Genomic DNA, 24,467 nt, shown 5'->3' with positions numbered 1-24,467 from the left:
GAGTGACTCACAGCTAGTCAGGAAGTTCATCCAGGTCTAGTGTGGGTTTCTTCACAGTCTGGATAAATAAAGGTTAGCAACTTGGACAGAATTGTTTTCTTGATGAGCAGCCAATGCTTATCCCTAAAGTAACCAGAGACTGATTCCCTATTAGGTACATGAAGGATGAGGTGGGTCACTGTGTTTTGCACTACCTAGAGTTTTATAATCTTCTACTCTGGCACACCAAGGCAGAGGCACTTTCAATAATACAGCTGTGATCTTAAAAGTGCATGGAATACCATTCTGCAAGCATCTAGAGATAAAATGTTTCCTCATTGACCAGAGCAAGCCAAAACAGGTACCCGTCATTGGCAGAATTTGGGAGTTTAAAGATAGCCTATCTATTTTAACTCCCAAATTCTTCACAAGCAGGTAGGAGGTGCATGATCATATTCTTCTAAATGGTAACCCCTCATGGGTTCTACTCATCAAGGTCAAAAGTAAGGATGTATGTTTGTGTGCATATAGAGTGTAAACATAGCCCAAGAGCAAAAGAACGCTGAACAGGGAACATGGCCCCCAGAAAGATACAATTACTGAGGGAGGGGATAGGCATTCGGGTCAGAAGCAGTACTCCTTAAAGAGAAGTGTCTTTAGGTTTTTTTCTGAATTGTAGAAGAGCTGGTGCTGGCTTCGTCCATAGGCATGTCGTTCCACATCTTAGGAGCATAAACAGATAAGGCTTGCCTTCTGGCTTTGCCAAGTTGCAAAGCTTTTCCTAGTGAGAACTTGGTATTTCTTGAAAAAAACTATGAAGTTACAGATTTTTCTTGTCACCTCTGGGTTTTATTCACAAAAGGTATAACAAAATACATGAAAACACTGAAGCTCTAAGAGAGATCGGCTGTGTTTTGAAAATTGGAACTTTAACAAGTATTTCGGATGCAAGTGTAGTTGGGTTGAGTGAGTCGAGTGAAAAACTGAAAGTATACACTTGCGTTAATTTTCCCCCCAAAATTATTAGCACTATCTGGTAGCAAGAAAAGCTATGCTAGGTTTACAAAATGCTCATGACCTGGACTAGAGGTCTCTCTTTTACGACAGCCATCTAGACAGCAGTCAGAATTGTCTCGGTGGGAGCAATACCTTGTTCAGCTGTTGAATACAAATGTGATTTGTATGTTATAGGGATGGCATCACCTTCAATCAGTGTTACATCGGTGAACCCAATGGCACCAGCGATTACTCTGATGGTCAGGTTTGTTTTGTTGTCGTGTGTGTGTGTGTGTAAGTGTTTAGCTTCAAGCATGTCCTGTTTGAATGCTTTGAGAATGTGTATGTGCTCAACTGTCCAATGTTTACTTGAAAAATCTGGACATATCAGGTCGTAAAGTGGTTTTATGCGTTGTGCATAATCTGGAAAGTATGTCCTGTTAAAACTGAGAAAGCCCAATAATGATTGTAGCTTTTTTATGGTATTTGGTGGTTGTAATTGCACACACTTTTCTTGAAAGTGGGGTGCCAGGCTATTTCCTTCATCTTAATTCTTACCAGCAGCTATCTCTAAATACCATTCTCCTGCCCACATGGGCACTCATATCTCCCCTAAACTGATTTTTGCTGTCCCATTTCTCCCCTAATTGTTTCTGCTGTTCCACCACACGTGCAAGATCCATTCAAGTCTAGTTTTGATTACCAATGCCTCAGATTTTCATGGAAGACTGAGCATCTCATCCTCCTTTTCAGTCTAATAAGTGTCTGTAGAGGCAGCAGCCAATCCTGGTCAGCTTTTGACCAGCGTGTCTCTACCCTTGCACCACCCCTTTTCTCTAAGCACTACAAATATTATTTCATTGAGTCTTTTAATTGCGCACACATTTCTAAAAAAGTGCGGTGCCTGGCTCTTTCCTTCATATGGTACCCCATTTCCCAAAAACAGGACACTAAGAAAGGCTATATTCATTTTCTTAAAGTTGAATTTGTAGCATATTTCAGCGAAACTGACCACTAATTTCTTATACTTAAAAAAAACAAAGATTTAAGGGAACACAAAATTTCAATAACAGCAAGTGTAAGTGGGGATTAGGAAACATGGATATACACGGATACACCCGGTGATTATCCCAAGACTACTGTACATAACTATCGTAAGTCTGCAGTCCTTGATTTCCTCTTAAAAGCTTCTTTCAAATCCCCCTTTGAAAGATGAAATGGCTCCATGACCTTAAATTTCCCAATTTCCCGTTTAGATGCTATATTTTCTACTCTGTTTCTAACCCTCCTCCCATTTTAACTTACTGGTTACTACGACTTTGCCACAGAGGGCTGAGATTTGTGGTTTTTCCACAACCCAAAGTTTATCCCAGAAGCGCAGATTAGATTTATAAAGATTTTTTCAGGCATTCACACTTATCCCACTTTAAATCAAAGCTAAGGCACAGTAGCTCGGCCTTATATAAACATTGTGTATGTACTATAGCTTTATAAGCAGTAAGTATAGGGGTCATAAACTACCCACCAAACACATTTTTAAATTTTACCATCCCTCCCATTGAGGACACTGCCCGAACATCCACAATTTCTCTGTGTAGGGCCCAATTTAATTTACTATTAAACGCCATCCCCAAATAATTGTAGGAGGTTACCACATCCACAGATCTGCCCCCCAGGGATCAATTATAAGTAAGGCTCCCGGTTTTCAGTTTTTACAGATTTTTACAGATAAATACAGACAGAAAACAATGTGCTTCCCATCTGTATTTATTTTTAAAAGTGGAAAAATACTGAAAATTGTGCTGTGTGTGGGTGACTCGCCAAGCTGTCTTTCGTTAATTCCAGGCCAACTGCTGCACAGATAGACGGCATGGGGAGTTAAAACAGGATGAGAATTCCTTTAAGATAAGCATATGTTAACGTGTTTATGAATTATAATGCTAATATTTGCCTATGGACATAATGTTTTGTTATATTTGGGTGCTTAATTCACTAAAATGCGACAGGCATCAAAGTACGAGTGTATGTCATCAATTAAGTAAATGTGGAACTGTACCATTTTATGCCTCCATTTATTCTCAAAACACAGAATAAATATGGATAAATACTAGTGAAATAGCCAACAAATAAATATAGATAAATACAGACGGAAATGTTAAGAAAAATAAATACCATAAAACGGGGAGCCCTACTTTTAAGATTTCGACATTTTCCCCAAAGTTTATTTTTGTCTTATCCATATTAATGATACGCTTATTTGCCATACAGTACTTACTGTAGATTTCCAATTTCCTTTTGGGCCCACCTGGGTCAAGTCAATAATTGCCAGGTCATCTGCATATATTATGCATGAAATGTGTCTTCCCCTCATTTTCGGTGAGAAGGATTTAGGATCTGAAAGGATTTGTGGCAAGTCTGCATGAAATAGAGAAAACAAGATAGGAGCCAATACACATCCCTGCCCATTTTTGAGTGGGATTCTTCTTTATGAGGCCCTGCGCAAATCTAAGTACACTTGAGCCCAATACTCTTGATGTTGTAGAATGGCAAAGAGACTTCAATCAATATCCATATTTCACAGCTTAATCCACAAGAATTTGCGATTAACAAGGTTGAAGGCAGAACAAAAATTTACAAAACAACAGAAAAACGTTCCTGAAGTTTCCATTGCCTTCTGATCGATGGTCCACAGGCTAAAACAGTGGTCTATTGTAGAATGACATTGCTTGAAGCCTCCTTTTTTGATGGGCACAAAGTTGTTGGCCTCTATCCATTTCTTCATGGACAATAAGATGACTTAGGAAGATAATTTTGCTCCATCATCAAGCATGCTTATCAAACGATAATTGCTGGGATTGTCTAGCTCCTTTTTCTTGTGTATGGGTTTAATTGTTGCGCCCTTCCGGCTAGCCGGATAATTTCCCATTTATGTTACAATATCTTTTGAAAAGAGGCTAGCCCACCATTTGGGAATGGATTTTAAAATAATCTCTGCCTTTGTTAGTTTGAATGAGTATATTAATTTACTCCAGGACTGTTCAGAGAATAACTTCAATAACTCCTCCTCTGGGGATATTCACATGTCTCTATCCATGACTTCCTGGGCCATATAGATGTTACTTAAATCTGCGACCCGTATCTTGTGGAACTGTACACCATAGAGGTTGTTTCACCTTAGTGTACCCTTTCTGAACTTCCAAATTGTTTTCATATCTTTGGTAAGGAGGCTGCTAACCTTAATTCCCAATTTGCTTTTTGAAAATCTTTTTTCTTTGTTTTAATCAGGCCCTGGTATTCCTTCTTTGCTATATTGTATGTTTCCCTCTCCCACGTACCCACAGGAAATAGCATTTTAGTTCTAACTTTCATCAACCTCATTTTTAATCCTAAGCATTGAAGGTCAGACCAGGGCTGCTTGTATGACGGGGGTCGTCTATTTTAAAAACAAAATTACACTCTTCAACTAGTGGAATCAAACAACCACCTCTACAATGGTCTTGATATAACAATTTAACACATCAACATTCGACCCCCCCATCAAAAAAGCGCTTAGCTGCTTGATATTGGACTAACCATATGATGTACCTGTCATCAATCCTAGTTGTCAAACGTTTTGGGAAATACACTTTCATAGGAATAATAGCTTCCCTTAGGTAGGGAGCTGAGTCAAAAGACATTTTTAGACCCCAGTGATCACAGCCCATGATTCTTACCACATTAAACATTTTACATACCTCAAAATACTACACTTCTAGAAACATATAGGCCCTTATTATGATGCGGGTGGCAGAGGTTGCCCGCCAGTGTCTTTCCATCATCAGGCCACATGGGCGGCCTGAACCCCGCTGGCCCTACTTTGAGTTTCCCGCTGGGCTGGTGGGCGGAAACAGTGTTTCCATCCGCCGACTCAGCGGGGAACAGGGCCTTAACATTGCATCCAGCTCCTAATAGAGCCAGCTGCAATGTGGCGGTGCAGCGGGTGCAGCTGTGCATGAGGGCCCCTCGAGTCCCTCATTCCACCAGCCTTTCCATGGCAGTGTAAACCGCCATGGACAGGCTGGCAGATGGGGACTCGTAATCCCCAGGGCAGCGGGACCATCAGGCTGCAAGCTGGCGGCAGCCTGGCGGCGGCGGTGGTTGAACCGGGCGGCTCCTCCACGGTCATAATGTCGCGGTCAGACTGCCACTTTGGCAGTGGTCCGACCGCGACTGTGGGTCATAATGACCCTCGTAGTCTATGGAGCAACTCTGATTACAGCGTACAAAAGTTTGGACAGCCTTGGTATCATCCTTAAAATGCCTAATGAGCCAGACAGACCCAAACTCTGAAATTTGCTTCATTAACTTAAGTTCTTGCTTTCACTGAATACATTTGGAAAATATTGCATGTGGGACCCCATAACTCTCAAGCATCTCACAGCACATAAAATCTGTCTGTGCTGGTGACAGACAATGGTTAAAGTCTCCCACCAAAAGGGTGGGAGAGGCCCCAGTATTTCCGACAGTGATGTCACATCTCTTATTAACAATTGTCATTCCTGGAACTGCTTCCGAAACCTTTCCTTGGTTCATATAAACATTCACAATTATTAAACAATTTGTTTAGAGATTCCCATCATACCAGTCTAAAAAGCATGCCAGTAACCAATCACAACTTGACTGGATCACACTTGTCCCTTTTATACATTTTGTTGAGATCATTGTCTACAATCCTCCTTTTAAGCACTGTGCCCTGCTTTAGATGCCTGTTTTATAAACTGGTTAAGGCCACGTAAATTTGACAATTCTCCAGCTAATCAACTCTCCTGTAAGCAAATATTCATATTTTCCTCCCAAACTTTTGTAAGATCAACTGACCTTTTCATACATTCTAACTCATACTCATTCTATAAAAAACATCAAGTTTAGTCGAGGGGCCTTCTACCTAGTTCACCTGCTCAACCCACAAAGCAATGCTCTCCCGGTCAGCGCTAAAACAAGCAAATCTAGTACGAATCGGGAGAGAGTCCCCTAACCTATCTAATGAGGCAGTGGCTACGGTTACTTCTAGATTTCCATACTTATAGGCCACTGACCGGCTAAGGGGCGGAGAGCCTGCGACTTTGAATTCCAGATTTAACTGCTCCAAATTGACACCAGCATGGTTCTTTAGGAGGGGCTTATTTGACTGATAAATCTCCACTTCCACCTCAGGCACTATACACATGCCAATTTCCTTAAGCTCACGTTCGGCTTTTAAATTTTAAAACCAATTAAAAAAACATGGGGGGGGGAGGGGCTAAAACTAACTTTTGTGACTTCCCTCCCAGTTAAGGATTTCCTGAAAGGTACTTAATCTATATCTCTAGATGTGCTCACCTTCAATGCCTTACAATTTGAGAAAAACCTCACTAAGTTAGACCTATTCAGAGGTTTCCATTTATTTGCCTTTTTTAATGTTCTAAAATACCCACATACACATGAGGTGACTTAGAGTTGCTACATTGGTCATGAGATGATTTCTCTTCTGCCTCAGGCTCTGCATGAGTAGCAGCTGTGGTGGCTAGGGGGACACATACTGAGACTTAGCTAATCGGGATGGAGAGACATTCCTAAAAGTCAAACGTGCTGTCCTCTCAACCTTTTATTCTTGGATCCCTTGTTAATTCTTAATCTGTTAAGTTCTTCACACTTGCCTTTAGCCACAGACTTATTAGGGTCAGGAGCCTGTCCTCCCTGTACTTTATTGCATTGCTGTCTTCTAATCCCGCCTCTTATTTTCTCCTATATTTTTCCTTACCTTTACTTCTACTGTAGTTGGCTTAGCCAATTCATTGTCTGTACTAGTCTTCCTAAATGCCCGAGGGAACATCCTAGCACCCTTTTTCCCAGTAAATTTTCCCTCACCCTCTGATGCTAAAGGTGGCAATTTCCTACCCATCCTTGATGCCATCTCTTTACCAACATTTGCCATCTGGACACATATACAAAGGTGCCTCCCCTCGCTTCCCTGAGATCAGCCAACCTCTCCTCCCGGGGTTCGGGATCTTGGGGGGAGGGGTACTTTAGTTTATAAAGAATCTTCTTTAAAAGGGGAACCTCTGCCTGCCTCCTGCAAAGGAGGGACTTGGAGCCCCCAACTTCGAGCTATACTACCTGGTGGCTCAACGTCAGTGGCCAGCCCGATGGCTAAACGAGTTAGACTTATCAGCGACCACCCTGGACGGAGAGGCTGAGCAGGGGGAGGAATTCCTGGTCTGACTGCTCTGTGGGAGGCAGATACTCTCCAGACCAAACATTTTGGTGTCCACGGCCATGGCTGCTTGGCGTAGAGCCCTTAGGAGAACAGACACGGCTAACCCCTGTACCCCCGCCCTACCCCTTTTTGGACTACCACATGGTGAACCCTGTTCCTCCTTCATCCCTGGACAACTAAAACCCTGGACAGTGGTGGGGGTTAAGACAGCAGGAGACTGTTACCAAGGGGGGATGTTGGTACCTTTTGGAGATTTAACGGAACAAAAAGGTTTATCTGCTGGCCAATTCTTAACTTACTAGGCTATTACACATACCCTGAAGGATTTGTGGGGCAACAGCTGTGAGGAGTCCCCCATGACTGCAGTCCTCCAGACTATGATGGTTGTTGGTGGGGGATCTCATCTGGTCATGTGGATTTACAGGGCATTGAACAGGATGATTGAACGGCCACTGGATAGACTGCGACTCAAATGTGACACAGAAATAGGCAGAAGTATGACGGACACCGAATTGGCTATAACTCTAGCACATGCACACAAGATTTCACGAAATACACGCCTGAAGTGTATACAGTACAACTACGTCCACAGGACCTACCTCACTCCACATAGAACTAATCAGATATATGGGGTGATGACTGGGGCTTGCCCCTGATGCCAGTTGACCGACGCTGACCTTCGCCATATGACCTGGGAATATCCAACACTAAGACACTACTGAGGGGGAGTCCTTGCTCTGCTCAACAATGTCTTAAACAGACAACGGGCCGGCTGTATGCTTACTGGGACTTTTTGATAGGCATTCATCAAAAAATGTGGGGGACAGGCTCGCGGACCTGCCATTGGTGTTAGCATGCAGGAGAGTGGCAATGGCCTTGAAAAACAAACATGGGCCCAGGCTGGACACATGGGTTGCGGACGTCACACTGGACAAAGGCAGAGGAAAAGGCACTACAGAGAGAGGACTGAGGCGCCGACTGATCGCCCCCATGTGGGCAGAGGTGGCAGACATATACAAGACTCTAGATGCAGTCACAGATGATAACTCTGAGGGGGCACCGGTCCAACACGGGCTAGGGGCGGATGAGCACTAACCCTCGGTTTACCCCTGCGGACATGCGCACTTGGCAGAGGCATTCCCTCTGCATGGCTTCTCTTGCAGTCTCCCTTTTTGCCCCCCGCCCCTTGTGAAGGGGTCCCCATCGGACATTGATAGGAGGAGGGGCCCACAGAGATGCGCAATGCAAGATGATCTGGCAATTGCAACCACGCAGATATACTAACCATGTATGGGCAAGTTAATAGGTTACCTGGTTATTTAGTTATTTTTCCTTGTATTTCTTTATTGGTTTATGCTGTAGGGGAGAGGGGTTATACAGGCTCGCAGAGATGCAGTTGATGGAAACTGACTCCTTGTCTCACAAACACGCCACTGAGAAATTGAGGCACCTTAGACGCCTGCACTGCGATTTAATATGCTGGGATATGAGATTGCAATAAAGGTTACCTTGAGTTAGTGGTATTATAATGCATAAAACAGCCACTTAAGGACAGTACAGTAAGGTGAGTGGTATATCAGCGTAACATGTTATGGCTATGTGAATAATGATATGTTTTATTTGAAATACCAATAAACAAAACTGGTAAAAAAAACTGGTTTAAAATGCAAGCCTTGGATTTCAGAGACTTGTTAGTTGCGACTGTCGATTCCAGTAGAACATATAGCATCTTTTACATTAATATTAGGACATCCATCATCGGAAAGGGGCCAGAGACAGAGGATTCTGAGTTCGAGGAAGACCGAACCGAATTTTATTAAACCCCCTCTGGGGGATTCTATGCTGTTAGGCTAATGTTTATATTTGTCAATCCACCAGTAACATCTATATCAATTACAGACAATGCCTTCTCCACATCACCCAGTCCTTCCCCCCCCACTACTCAAGACTTGTCCTCAGAAACAGCAAAACATAGAAGAGAAGGACGGATCAAACAAGGAGATGAAGGTAGGTGAGTATTCATCATTGCATTGTCTCCCACAATATCAGGGCCCTCCCTCTCCTGCACAACCTGCTCCTCCATATGTAAATTGGCGAATAGACAGCAGGGCCTACATTTGTGGATTCCTGTAGCTCTATATTCTTCAAATGTTTCGCCTCAAAATCCTTTATTGGGGCAGCTAATGCCTTGGCAGACGAATGTGTCGTAATTGACACTTTGCCAGAAATCCGATCTAATTGCAAAGGACTCGAATCATGAGAAAAGAATTCTCCACTCCAAAGGATCCCTTACCGGGACGTCAGGCTTCTCCACACTCACCGCTCCATTTACTGTTTTAGTGGGAGCTTGGGGCTTAGCCCCTGTTTTCTTTTGAGGGGGCATTCCTTCACTCTTTCTGCCGGGGAATAAAAGACAATAAATGCCAAAAAAATCTCCACTCTTCTTGTGACAGAAAAACTAGAATAAGACTTAAAACACAGTGGAATTCTGACCCAGGCAGCCCTTACCTCCTCCTCCAACCACTACTGTAACTGCTCTGTGAAATCGCCACCACCACCCTAGAGTACTGATAACTCTAAAAGTTCCAAAAACATTCCGTAGATTAGAGGCAAACTCACAGTAGAAGGTACCTGTCTCACTAACTACTGTTCTCTGCAGTCCCCCAGCTCACTGGAGAACAGCTGGTGCACAAGAGAGGGGTGTGAGTCCACCCTGGGTCCAAAGTCCTCCAGGAACAATATCGGTCAGCCACAGACAGGCTGAAACCGCACACTAAATTGGATTTGAGGATATGTTTCCCTTGGCATCCTTGTCCACCAAGGTCTTCCAGTAACAGCGGAAGCTGGGGAGTGACCTCCTCTATTCCCTTGAAGGATCTCTATGTACCTCTGCTAAAGAGAAGCACGCATTTAGTTTTTGGCCTGTTTCAGGCCAACAACTGTAGAGCTTTTGTAGAAGAACTAGCCATCCGCAGCACAGCGGGTGAGCAAGCGGCGGGCACAAGCATGCCCACAGCACATGCACAGGGAAGCCACGGCTGTCAGCAAAGCAACGTGCGAAGGAGGAAGCCAATGGATATGCTACAAGTATTGAATGAGGGACATTGAGATGACAGAAGAATAACTAGCAGTTGTATGATAGGAAAATGAATGTAGCAGGTGAACAATATTAATCTTAGGAAACAATATTTTTGTTTCACAGCTCTCTTGTTTATGCCTACTGCTTAGGAAGAGAAGAAATTGTGATTTTTTTTTTTGGTGTACTCTTCAATTTAGTTTAGGTTTGGCATGGTCAGACACCTCCTCTCATTATAATGAGTCTAATATACACCCAATCTGTGGAGTAAAAAGTGAAGAGTAGGAAGACAATAAATATGGCGCTTCGGGGACTGGGGAACATCTCAGCTATGAAGCCTGAGAGCTGGGAAGGGAACAAAGTCAGGCAATAGGTGGTTAACCTTTAATGGCAAGCACAACATAACAGACAGTTCGTAGGGAGAGGCTGTAGCATTATCAGAGGAGACAGTAAAGACCACCTCCTTCCTGACCTACTTTACAAGGTAGAGACAGTGCAGTTCTACGTGCCAGGCTGCACATTCATGTGCAGAACACAGATGCCTCTTTCCAGGGTGGGTGTGCAATTTAGAATCATTAAGGTGCAGGCACCCCTGACTCAGAGGATCCACCCCTTTCTCTTCTGAACAAATACACTTGGACTACAGCGTACCATTACCAGACGTAAGCAATATAGCCTAGCCCTATATATTTACAGGGCCCTTCCCCCACACTATGCTGTGTCAGGCATTTTGCAAAACATGACCGGTACCTGAAAATAGGTGTCTGGGTGAAGAGAAGAGAACCAATGAATCAGTAATCAAGTTTGGGCAAAAGGACGGGTTTTACGATTTTGTTTGAACTGATTTTGACAATAGATAGATCTTTTTAATGTCAGTTCTACATTTTAGCAGCAAAGTAAGTGAAAGAGTGGCCTCAGATTTGACTATGCTGAAGGCAAGGAGTTACAAGTCAATGACTGAAGAATGAACCTAGGGGGCGCACGAAGACAGATAGGAAGTAAATTTGAGATAGACGGATCCTGAATTTTTATTGGCTTTATGAACTAGACAGAGGGATTTGAATATTTGGTGTTTGTAGATGTGAGGAAAAAAGGCTTTTTTCAGACCCCTCCTCCCCCCACACTTTGGCACCCATTTGGCCATTAACTGCTGTTGTTTTTCTCTGAGAGTGCACTGATTCCTGCTAACCACACCTCAGTGTCATCTATTCTAACCCATCCTTACAACATTTATGTTGAATTGGCATCTTCCAATTGGCATAAGCTGACTTACTTATAAGTCCCTAGTAAATGGTACCAAAGGTAGTCAGGGTATTAGGTTAGAGTGTCCACCCAAGTTTTCAGCACTGATTGTGCCACCCTGCATATGGCAAGATACAAACGGCTCTCAGCCTACCACTGCAGCCTGGAAGAGCAGTTTTAAAACTGCTAGTTTGACTTTGTCATGTAAACCAATGGCAAAAACTTAACTTCCCTTAACAATATATATGTCTATGTGACAGGAAAGTCAAACCCCTGACAGCGCTGGACATGGGTAAGTGCCTCAGGGGTACAGCTGAGACCTCGACTAACGTATTAGCCGTTCTACCAGCCATGCCTTCTTTTCTCACCAGGCGCTCGTTCATAGGCCAGCGAAGGCGCATGAAGGGGGAAGTCGGGAGGAAGCGGTTTGGAGGGAAGAGGAGCAGGACGGAGAAACCAGCCAAGGAAGAAGAGCTTGTTGAGACGGGGCCACTCACCTGAAAAGCAGGATGTCTGCAGGGGCGATGGTATGCCCGACCTCCTGGAACACCTCTTGGCACATCCTGGTGGACACAGAAACCCCAGCAGGTGTCCCAAAAGGAAAGGGGGAGTGGAAGAGAAAGAGACAAAACACTGCCACGTCTTGCTGGTCCAGCCAGGCACCCTGTATCTTCGGGGGGCAGGTCGTTGTTGACAGAGTTATAGTAGAGTTAGTGCACTCAACGTCCTTGAAACTGAATCTCTCTTTCTGATATGGGCACGGGAGCGGTAGAAGAACACCGGAATGCTCCAGCACTTTTCTTGGATAATAATAACTGTTGGCACAATTACTAACACTGCATTACCAAAAACTCAAACTGAGTACCATAACAATAAGTACTGCAACACTAGGGCTGGCTTCACAGATATTCACTGTTGCACACTACAAGTAGAACTGTGGTTGCACTTATCATGCACAAGAAAGACAAACAAGGGCATTAATTATATCACATATAACTTTCCTGCATGCATAGGGTTAAACTAAAAGGAACAAAAAACAATCCAAGAAATACAAATGTCCACTCTGGGTTTAAACAGTTAGGGTGGCACAGTTTGGCTTGGTTTCACTTTGTGTGTGAAAATCATTCAAAAGCGAATTCCTCAAACCTGAAACACAGGCATGAATGACACAATTTAAATCCAAGAGTTATGCTATTAGAGAAAGAAAAGTCATGTAAATGCTCTTTTAAATTTGCACTGTCACTTTTTGTAGTACTTGAGCTGAAGCAGATTTCCTGAAGCACATTTAGGCAAGTAACTACAATAATAATGTAGAATGTTCAGAAATGCATTTGTCTCTTCAAGATAAGCACTCTGCCAAAATACAAGGTCTGAAATACACCAGCTGTTCTAGGAAGGCGCGGCACTCAAAGAACAAACTTGCTGAAGAATACTTGTCACTTAGCTGCAGTCTTTTCCGGAGTGCTGGAGGAATGCCTGGTGTCAGCTGGTACAGGAACGAAGAAAAGAATTGCCTCAAAAGTTTTGAATACGAGGATGACAGCAGGGGCTGGACTGCCAAATCAGATGCTGAGATCAGGAAGCAAAACAAAGCCAAGCAGGGAGGCATGCTTCACTCTGCTATTTATAGCCAATCAGGAAAGCAGTTGAGTTTCCACATGTGGATGAGTCACCACACCCAATTAGCAGCACTTGTCTACAACACACCCAATTAGAAGCACATGTCTACACCTGCTCACATTAGCAAACAAGCAATGGTAAAAACAAGCATTGGTAAAACCAATTTTGTAACACAGCACATTATGTTTACTTAGAAACATGAAGTTTTAACCAAGAACAGAGATATGAGTTATCCATAGTCACTGGGGATGCTGACAGATAACGCAGGAGGCACCTCTGGGATTCCTGACAGAGCTTGAGTTGGCATGGAGAAGAAGCCATTTGGCTTCTGCAGGGACGACAGAGAGCAGTGGAGGAGAGGAAAATAGAGTTGGAGGCAGGAGATGTCCCTACCGCAGAAAGGCCAAAGTCAGCGAGGACATGGATTGAAGAGGAGCACCTGCAGACGGGAGAGGACAGCGTCTGGCATACTGCGGGAAAAGGCAAACCAGACGAGGCTGCAGCAGCTCTAAGCAAGAGTCACGGCCACAGGCAAGTAACTTGGCCATGGCCTTGAGCACTATTCAGGTGGGCACTGTCAGGATGCTATCTGGTGAGATTATAATAGGTGTTTTGGGTAAAGGAAGCACCCCACGGTTTTATGAGAAATTCACATGTTTTGAGGTCATTTTTTTATATATATATATATATATATCTCACCCTGAATACTTGGTGGGTGAAATCTTGAGAAGAGTAGAATCTGGAGAATAACAGGTTCAGTGATCCTTTGGAGCTATTTCTTTTCGATAAAGCACTATGGTGTCAGATTATATGTCATGGACTTAACATGTTGGTGGCTGAGGTGACGGGTTTGAGTTGTAAAATTTGCAACACGAAAGGATGATGAACGGAGTGCTGAAACTTTTCAAACACTCACCCCTAGTCACAGATCTGGGTTCAATTAGTTGTTCTTTTGCTCACCATGCCACCCCAGTTGGATCCAGCCATGTGCAAATCAGTCTTGACCCTGCTCCCCATGGGAATAGTCCAGCCCGAACTGCCAGGCCAGGTCCTCCCTGGACTGGAAACAAGCATCCTGGGACTGGTTTCGGGGTATGACCCCTCATCCGCCAGGCTAGCTTGAATCCAGTGGCACAGTGAGCAAGGGACCTATGTCTGGGCATACCCAGGCAATTTAGGGCAACTTTAGTAACACAAAAGGAAGATGGATTTCAAACACTCACCCCCAGTTGCAGATCTGGGTTTAATCAATTGTTCTTTTGCTCACCATGCCACCCCAGTTTGGACCAAGCCATGTGCAAATCAGTCTTGACCCTGCTCCTGTGTTTGAAAAGTGTCAGCACTCCGTCCATCATCTTGTTGTGTTGTTGAATTGTAAAATTGCCTGATTAATGCCGAAGTCCTCCTTCTGTTTTTTCCTGAGGGTGAAGCATAACCTACTTGAGACAAGCCTAGAAGTTGCATGCAAGAAGGTGGATGCTACAAACAAGGGACTAAATACACAGACTTGGCACACTTTATAACCCACACATACCTTACAAATAAACACTTCTAAGGTAATATTTCATACTGGCTTGGAGTTGTGTCTTACTTCCTGTCACAGTCCCACTGTCATTTTCACTGTGGAAAGGCTTGTAGCCCCATGGGCTAGAATAGAGTTACAGGCTGACATCTCAGTCCTGCCAGCTTCTAAATGTGAATACTAAAATAGGTATTTCAAAGTACCAAGCTCCTTACATCCAAGGAAGGGTTCAGAATCTTGAGAGTGGGCAAAATAGTGCACTCTGGCATTGGTAGATGCCACAGATAGCCGGAAGTCATCATAGGAATGGGGGAATCCTGGTAGCCCATTGACTAGTGACCACATCATCCCCCCAGGGCACGTTCTGAGTATAATTATGATACCCCTGGCACTCTGGACTGGAGAAAGGGCCGAAAAAGGACTGCCCTGCTGACCCCTGGGTCTTGCAAGAGAGGCTGCACCAACCACCGGACTGCATCTGTTGCTCCTTGAACTAGCAAAGAGAAGACTGTGGCTGTGATGCCTCACTTGAGGAAAAGTTACTCCTGAGCCCCAGACTAATGTAGTGACTCCAGGGGTCAGTTGGCTGACCTGCTGTTCCAGCACTAGGGCCATAAACGCAGAAGTCGCCCATCCTGGTCAGTAGCCATTCGCAAGGGATCACTGCTGACCTCCAACGTGCATCTAAGAAGACCCTCACTCTGGACTCAGAACCTGAATCTGTGTCTGCCGGACCTAGGAGAGCCATCAGTGTGGACTAGTCACCAAAGAAGAACAGATAGCCAGACAGTTCCAGAGGCACTGTTCGACAAGCACCCACAAGGCCAAGCGGCGACATCAGTTGAGGCAAATAGATACTAAATGAAGTTGCTCGTCATCTAAGTCATTGTAAAACAGTTCTTCAGCCTCAATAATAAGTGAAGAAAGTGACTGTGCTGTGTTAATGATTACCTCAGAAAAACATGCGCATGTCAGACTGGTTGCCAGTGAGGAGAAAAGTCAGTCAAAGAAAAGTTGACGTGTCAAAATAACCAAATCATAAATGCTGTCCCAAGATTATGCACAAAATAAATGGATGTTCACTACCTTTCATTATCAATAGTGGTGCTTAGATAAATATAATGCTTGAAGACCAGTACAACAAACTATCTCTGTTACCGCAGCTCACACCGTCAAAGACCAAAGTATACCCTTGGGCTGCATCGACACCCATGAAGAGTAAAGGTTCATTTATGACAGTAGTAAAACACAAGAAAACAAATGTACAAGCACTGATTCATGTACTTCCAGGTACAGCGGCAACTGCCTATTTGCTCAGTTTCGACACGGCTGGTGACATGGGACTGATTTCAGTGAATTACAACCTGACAAACTCTTGATTACCATAGTAGTTTTTGAGATCTGTGTAACAAAAATAATATTCACAGGCTTTAATACAGAATAATCACAATCCACCCATACATTCCTATTGATTTTGTTGTAGGACCCCTTTATAACCTAGATTGTACACCCTTATTTTAGCATTGGGCCGGTAACCTGTGCCTTTTTACATTCATATGCATTTTATTCATTTCATATGTCTTAGCACAGCTTTTAGCTTGTTGTTTTTATATTTTAATCAGCTACTCCTTTCCAAGAAGACATAGGCCCTCATTACGAACGTGGCAGTGTGGCCCGCCATGCCCGCAGTGGTGGGTAAAACCGCCAGCCAGCATGGCGGGCCACATAAAGAACCCATGGCACCGCCAGGCTGCCTCCGTCAGGCAGCCTGGTGGCGGGCGGAAACATTATCCGACAGGGCAGCGGTGCTGCTCCTCAAATAATGTTTCCTTGGCCACCAGCCTTTCCCTGGCGGGTTTCCCCGCCAGGGAAAGGCTGGTGGAAGGGGTGCACGGGGCATCCCTGGGGGCCCCTGCACTGCCCATAAACTTGGCATGGGCAGTGCAGGGGCCCAGGTGCAGTGCCCCATCGCGCAGATCACTGCTCGATTTTCGAGCATTGATTTGCACGACGGGTGCAGCTGCACCCACCGCACAGAGGCATTGGCGGCGGCTCCATGTGGAGCCGCCGTCAATGTCCCGGCCAGGCCTTCCAGTGTTTCCGCCCGCCGGCCCACAGGAATGTTCATAATACGGCCGGCGGTGATCCGGGGACGCTGGGGGTCAGTGTTTTGACCGCCAGCATGAACACGGCGTTTTTTACCTCCGTGTTCATAATGAGGGCCATAGTTGTTTTTACAGCACACTTTATCAGCCATTTGTACACAATGCACGTTGTGCCTGTTCTAGACTGTCATGTACAGTATATGATATACTAACTTGTATTGCCACTCCATGAGCCCAGGAGTCAATCCCCATTTTTTAGACACATCAGTATGTCAAGCCTGTTCTTAGAACTCTGTATGAATTTTAAAAAAACAACACATAGGCCTAAGGGGTCAGAGGGCAGTCAGGTCATGGCCATCCCGGGGCACACACCATTCCACAGACAGCTTTGCTGATCCTGACGCTGACTCCTCAGCTTCCCGAGAGGATTGCCATCCAGATAACAGGCACGCCCTTGCTATCACATTCAGGTATGGGGTAGAGGTTACTCCCTTAGATCAGGACAGGCAGAAGGGTTACCACAGCTATGCTCTTAGACCTAGACATAGGTGGTAGGAAGGAATCTCTACATTCTATAGCATCATACAAAATGGTTTGGTTGTTTGTCTTCTTTACACTGGTTCTTCATCCTCCTTATTATCGTAGCTCATGCTTTTTATACTAGGATGCAGTTGTTTCAATATATGCATTGAAATCTAGTTTGCATCTCGTGTCCTGTCTTGGTATGTGTGAGTCACTGAATAACTGAGCACAAAGGGTACAATCTGTTTCCACAACATCTCTGAGAAGTCAGATTGTCAGGTTCAGGTTGCCACAAATCACCTTTTCCTTTCCAGGTTTGGGTTAGGCACTGTGGGCTAGCCAGGTCGACAGCTTCTAAATGTTGTAGAGTTGACTTAGGGCCTGATTTAGAATTTGGCGGAGGGGTTACTCCATCACAATGGTGACGGATATCCCGTCCATCAAAATATAAATCCCATAGAAATAATGGGATTGATATTTCGGCGGACGGATATCTGTTACCATTGTGACGGAGTAACCCCTCTGCAAACTCTAAATCAGGCCCTTAGTCTCCAACACTCAGTGGTGTTGCTGCCCTAAACATGCAGTCTTATTATAATAATAGGAACAGCACGACAATATTAATATATGCTTTTCATGAGAAATATGTTAGGCCTACTGCCTTTGTCATAACTTTTCATTATAACCAGATCTGGTCTATAGCCGTGATCATTGGTTTGCCACCATACCCAACGCAGTCCTCCTGTATTCATCATAAGCTTTCCTATAAAGCAAAAAGAATAATAAAATGAATTATTTTTTCAGTGGAAGCTCACAACCTCTGCCCAATCAAATTCCATGTGCTGAGCTAATACCGCAGTCACTGCAGTGCTTCTGAAAGCTCTTTTTCTCTTGATCACTTAAGATCAGGTGACAGCTGCACTGCCAAGCCGAATTGAAAATGTGGGCATTCAGAAAATTAGAATGCAGCAATGAAGTTCTGCTGTCCCTCACTGTCCCTCACCGGCTCTACATTTGCAGCCATTCAGAGGGCACCTCAAAAGGCCTTCTTCTTCAAACATATTAATGAGGCAGGAGTTTGTGCAATATCCTGTGTATGGGCGTTTTTCACTCCGCCTGATTAGTACATCAGTAGCAGTGCAATATGAAGGTCAAACACCAGTGAATGTGCAAATACCAATAACTGCATTGAGACCTTAGTGTACCAGGCCCTTAATTCCATTAAAATCTTTCTTTCAGATAATAAACATATCATTAGCCCTCAAGACGCTTCCCCGCACTCAGTCTGTTTTGGTTGCGAACTGTATGGAACCCCGAAAGAGACAAAGGGCCCGATTACAAATTTGGCGGGATTAGGATCACCATCGCTTTTCGGCGGTCCCCCTGTCCGCTTCCTTGGTGGCCCGACCACCCGATTACAATGAGAGCAGCAACACAATGAGAACACCGCCACAGTCCCGCTTCCTCTGTTGATACTCCTGCTCCCGCGGTGGTGGCGGGTCAACCAAAGGTAGCTCATGGAGGGAGTTGCCAGCCAGCTTCCTGCTGTGCAAATAATGATCTTCCTTTCCACCGAGTTTTTCCTAGCGGGGACACCGCCATGCGCAAGTCCGTGGAAAGGCAGTGAATGAGCATAAATAGTGAGCACCAAGTCACCTGAAACCTTGTCGCACATTTGGCAGCAGTATATCTTATACTGTTTGTACTGTGAGCTGAACAATTTTGACTTGCATGTTTACAGTGCTTTCTGTCACAGGCTGGGCCCACACAGTATTCACAACACCCAAACCAACACCACTGACCCCGCCCTCTAGCATGCTGGATCACAGTTTCTGTTTATAAATGCACGTCAATCGCTGCTTCCGGCTCTGGAGAAGCGCACTGCCATCATGACTGCTCTACCGTGAATCCGCCAGCCACAGGAGAAACTCCTAGTACGACAGGCGGGGAGGCTGGCTATTCCGCAGAGTGCGCGGTCCCACTGCTGCAGGGGGCTGGCGGGAAGACCGCCAAACTCTTAATTGGGCCATAAGTAAAGTTCACGTGAATAGTTAATTACTTTAACTCTTTTTTCTTCATATCTTTTCGTACCTCCGAGACCAATTGAAGCTTATAAGTTCATACATATGGTAAATCTTCGGTCTCACCTGGTACTTATGCAGTAATAACTTGCAAAGCATCCTAGTGCCAACTTTTCTTTTTAAGATGAAGGTTTGCTGATGTTGAGAAGGGAGGTTAGTGCCAGGGATATATTTTTCAAAATAACAGTTTAAACTGAATACTATGTTGGCGTTATGTTTCTTCACCTTATTAGCCATATAAGGACGAGTGCAGGGAATGCGCATCATGTTAATGTAGTATTATTGACGGTGAATCTGGTCACTATGTATAGTTATTGGTCTTTAACAGACTTCTAAGGCACAAGTGAACATTTGTAAGTAGTGTGAAGGCACATTATGGACCTGATTCAGTGTCTTCGTATTATCATGTCATCATTGCTTTTAAACAGCCGTCTTCCTCCTCCCTCGCCCAAGTGGTGGGGTCACTACTGGGCATAGCTATCAATAGTGCACCAAGTGCAGTGGCACTGGGGCCCATGGTGTGTTAGGGTCCCTCTGAACTCCAGTTAGGGCTGTAGTGTAATGCATTGTACAGCCAGTAGGGAGAGAGGCCATTATTTTCTTGCTTGGCAAGGGCCCGTGACACCATTGCTGCCTCACTGATCATCTGTTAGGACAGCGTCAATCAAACGATAACTCTTCTGAAATTTTAGGTCCGACCTCGGGGTGGTGCTGCACTGGACAAGTATGTGGATGACGAATATACGTTTTAATGTATATGCAGGTGCATAGACATTCAGAGTACAAGAATACTATGTGGTTTGCAAACTAAACATGTGTGGACAGTAAAATATTAACAATGTAATCTTGGCAATTCAAGTGTTCTTCTTTTGGCCACTGCTTTTCGACTTTACAACACATTTGTTCATTTCTTTGCATTTGTTGACAAATTTGGCTTGCAAAGGGTGCCAGAAGCCGTTATCAGTAGTGCAGACGGCCAACCCTGCTTGCATTGTGTCAAATGGGGTACACCTCCTCAGAGAGTGAATGCAGGGTTTAATTTGAGCCGGTGGTTGCCAGTGGGGGGCACCGGCACTTATTTTTCTGCATCAGACATTTAGTGTGAGCAAAAGTCACATATGGGAAAGACGGAGCAAAGAAAGACTGAAAAGTGTTAGAAAGGGAGAAAGCGGAAACCTGCAAGAGTGAGCTGAAGGGGCAAGGAGTGGCTGTAAATGGATTAAAGAGGCCCGAGATGCCTTTAGGATTACGCTTCCTCAGTATTCCGTGCTCTCACCTTTAAATGCAGCAGCCACGAGTTTCAGAGGAGAGCTTTGGGGACCAGCACGTTTTTATTCACAAATTAACCACTGAGTGAACGTGTTGATTAGAGACAAAACTGCAGCACACATCGGTAGAAGAATACATTTTACCTTGCGTTTCCAAATGAATTAGACGTGTCCGGGTCACCTTAAACTCTACAACATTTTGTTAGCACACGACGTGTCACGGAATGAAAATACTTGTGGCTCAAATTACTCATTTCTGCTATATTCTGTCTTTAAGAAAATTTGCAGTATAGTATGAAAGTGATGCGGGGGCTGTAGCGTGCTTGAGTAAACGTGGAAACTGAATTAGTTAACCCAAAACCCTGTCAGATTTCAGTTGCCAAGGGACCGAGGGTGCACGCCAGTTGGCAGTCTGAGGAACCACGCATTACAGGGTGCCAGTGACCCTCACGATTGTTGACGGCCTCTATTTTTATACCTGACCGAAATACAAATGAATGTATTTCACTTTCTTTGGCAAAGTGGTTTTCAGTGCGCTTGCTTTCCAGGTATCTCCTGGTTTTCAGTCGTCTGGCAGCTGAGCATTGCGCTTGATTAACCTCCCGAGGCTACAAAGAGAATTAATGAGTGCGGAAGGCTAATTAGAGGTGGTTTACAAATAGCTCTGGTCCACACAGGCATAAAGACTCTATTAGGGAAACAAATGAAAGCAAAAAAATAAAGGGGCGGAAGATTGAAGCAATCACTCATCGTTGCCAGAACTGCAGGGAGTTATGATTAATAGAGGGAGCTTGCTGTGTATGATGTCACCTTGTTTTTACTCAGCTCGTCACGCCGGGTTGGAATGACAGGGACACTGTAGGACTCGGAGGACCACACGTTTCTTTTCCTTTTTAGGTCTCTCCCATAGACAGCCTTTAGCTGCCTGTTGTTTGTTGCCTGTTGTGAACAATACCACTACTTACCGTGGACTTAGGTCAGCCTGTTGATTGCCATTGCTTTTTTGTGCATCTCATTTGCTTGCTTCTTATTCAATAGCTAGCCTTCCTCTCCTCTGGAACACAGATTGTTTACCATCCTTTGTATTGGGCTACTCGTGTCCTTTCACTGCTAATATTCAGGTATTTTTTCTTATTATTTCCGCACTCTATTGGTGAGCGTGTCTTGTCTTGCTCCCTCCTTTGCTTTCCCTCTAGAATCCCTGCACCTCAGCCCTATCCATGTTGCTTCCACATACTCAACCATTGCTTCCCCCAACCCTTCCCATCCGCGTTTTAAAACTTTGTATTTTAAACACCCCGGTTTCTCCCTTCCTCCCCTGCCTATCCACGCTCGATTGCACTCTACTCTGGTGCTGGCTGTTGTTCCACCTGCATCTCCATTGTTTCCTTAACCCTCACTGCCAATTCTTGATGATCATCAACAGCTCCTTCAAGTCCGCAACCTTCCCGGAGAGCTGGAAACACGCCGAGATCAACGCCCTCCTAAAAAAAACCAAGGTGGGCCCAAAGGACCTCAAGAATTTACGGCCTATATCCCTGCTCCCCTTCCCGGCAAAAGTTATTGAGAAGGCTGTCAACAGACAACTAACCCGCTTCCTCGAGGAGAACTGCACCCTGGAGCCTTCCGAATCCGGACTCCGCGGCCACCACAGTACCGAAACCACCCTCATCGCCGCCACTGACAACATCAGAACCATACTACTGGACAACGGTGAAACCGCGGCCCTCATCCTCCTGGACCTCTGGGCTACGTTCAACACCATCTGCCACCACACCCTAAGCTCACGCCTCAGCAATGCAGGAATCCGCGACAGAGCGCTGGACTGGGTCACCTCCTATCTCACCAGCAGAACCCAGAGAGTCCGCCTCCCCCCTTTCCGCTCGGAGGCCACCGAAATCATCTGCGGCGTAACCCAGGGTTCTTCCCTCATCCCGACCCTCTTCAACGTTTACATGGCCCCGCTCGCTAACATCGACCGATCCCACAACCTCAACATCATCACATACGCCGACGACACCCAGCTGATCCTCTCCCTCACCAAGGACTCCACCAAGACCAACCTCCACGAAGGAATGAAGGCCATCGCCGAATGGATGAAGAGTAGCTGCCGCAAACTCACTTCCGACAAGACGGAAGTCCTCATCTTCGGTTCCACCCCCTCCGCATGGGATGACTCCTGGTGGCCTGCCACTCTCGGAGCCGCTCCGACTCTCACCGACCACGCACGCAACCTAGGATTCATCTTGGACTCCTCATTATCCATGACCCAGCAAGTCAACGCCATCTCCTCCTCCTGCTTCAACACCCTCTGCATGCTACGAAAGATCTACAAATGGATACTCACAGAAACCAGAAGAACAGTCACCCAAGCCCTCATAAGCAGCAAACTGGACTACAGCAATGCCCTCTACTCAGGAACCATGGCCAAACTCCAGAAGAGGCTGCAACGCATCCAGAACGCCTCCGCACGCCTCATCCTGGACATCCCCCACCACTGCCACACCACAGGCCAACTGAGAAACCTGCACTGGCTCCCAGTCAACAAGAGAATCACCTTCAAACTCCTCACCCATGCTCACAAAGCACTGCACAACATCGGACCAGATTACCTCAACAGACGGCTCTCCTTCTACACCCTAACCCGGCATCTCTGCTCCACCGACCTCGCCCTCGCAACCGTCCCACACGTCTGCAGAACTACAACTGGCGGTAGATCATTCTCGCACCTCGCCGCCAAAAGGCGGAACACTCTTCCCACCCACCTGTGCCAGACCAAAGCAGACCAAAGACCTCGTTACCTTCAGGAAACTTCTCAAGACCTGGCTGTTCGAGCAGTAGCAGCACCTCCCCCCCTTTTGCCCCCCTCGTCAGCACCTTGAGACCCTCACGGGTGAGTGGTGCGCTTTACAAATTCCTGATTGATTGATTAAAAGTATTTTTTTATGTTTCACAACTCCCATTTGTTATGAGACCACTCCTTTACTTTTAACATGCTTACCACACTATGATTGGAGTTATCTACCTTGTAATGATAAATTAGATGGTACAAAAAGAAAAAAATGTCTGTTGCATCAATATGATACTTACACATCAGTCCCTTATACCCCAAACTCTTAACCCTAATTCTTTCACCCTATATACCATACCCTTAGCTTCATAGCCTCAACCCCTTATCACCCTAATCCTTAACGCATAACTCCTTAACCAATAGATCAATAGAAAGGGGAATACCCTAATGAAGTGTTGAAAGTTTTCTTACATAAAAACTTTGCAGCACAGATCCATTTTATCCATTGCTCTGAATGATGCATCAGGATGCATCATAAATATTTGTTTTAGGGTTTGGTTCAAGCACTCTATGTGTCCATTGGACTGGGGATGATAACTGGTGAACCAAGCAGGTTAACCACTAATTATTTGAGCAATGTGTTTCAAAATCTGGATGTAAACTTGAACCTATGCTCCCTAATGGTTGGATTCAGTAGTCCATGTAGCCTTATAATTTCTTTAAAGAAATAATAGCTAACATGAGAGCATTGGGAATCTTTGTTACAGAAATAATGTGTGCTGTCTTTATGAGATAATCATTGGCTACTACCATGGCATCTGCTTTCCCATGCCGGTTACCTGGCCTTTATGTGATGTGATAATTATTCCGTGAGAAGACAATCAACTACCTTGAGTGACATGTCCATGCACTTCACGGAGAGACCTTGCATGTGCTAAAGCCACTCAAACTCTGGCTGGTCCTGGAGGTCATATGATGATGATGGCAGGAAAGAGAATAGTCAAAGGTCTTGAAAGCCCAGGAAACAGTA

This window comes from Pleurodeles waltl, chromosome 4_1 (genome assembly GCF_031143425.1).
Source record: "Pleurodeles waltl isolate 20211129_DDA chromosome 4_1, aPleWal1.hap1.20221129, whole genome shotgun sequence".
Taxonomy (NCBI): Eukaryota; Metazoa; Chordata; class Amphibia; order Caudata; family Salamandridae; genus Pleurodeles; species Pleurodeles waltl.
This window is presented reverse-complemented; position numbering follows the sequence as displayed.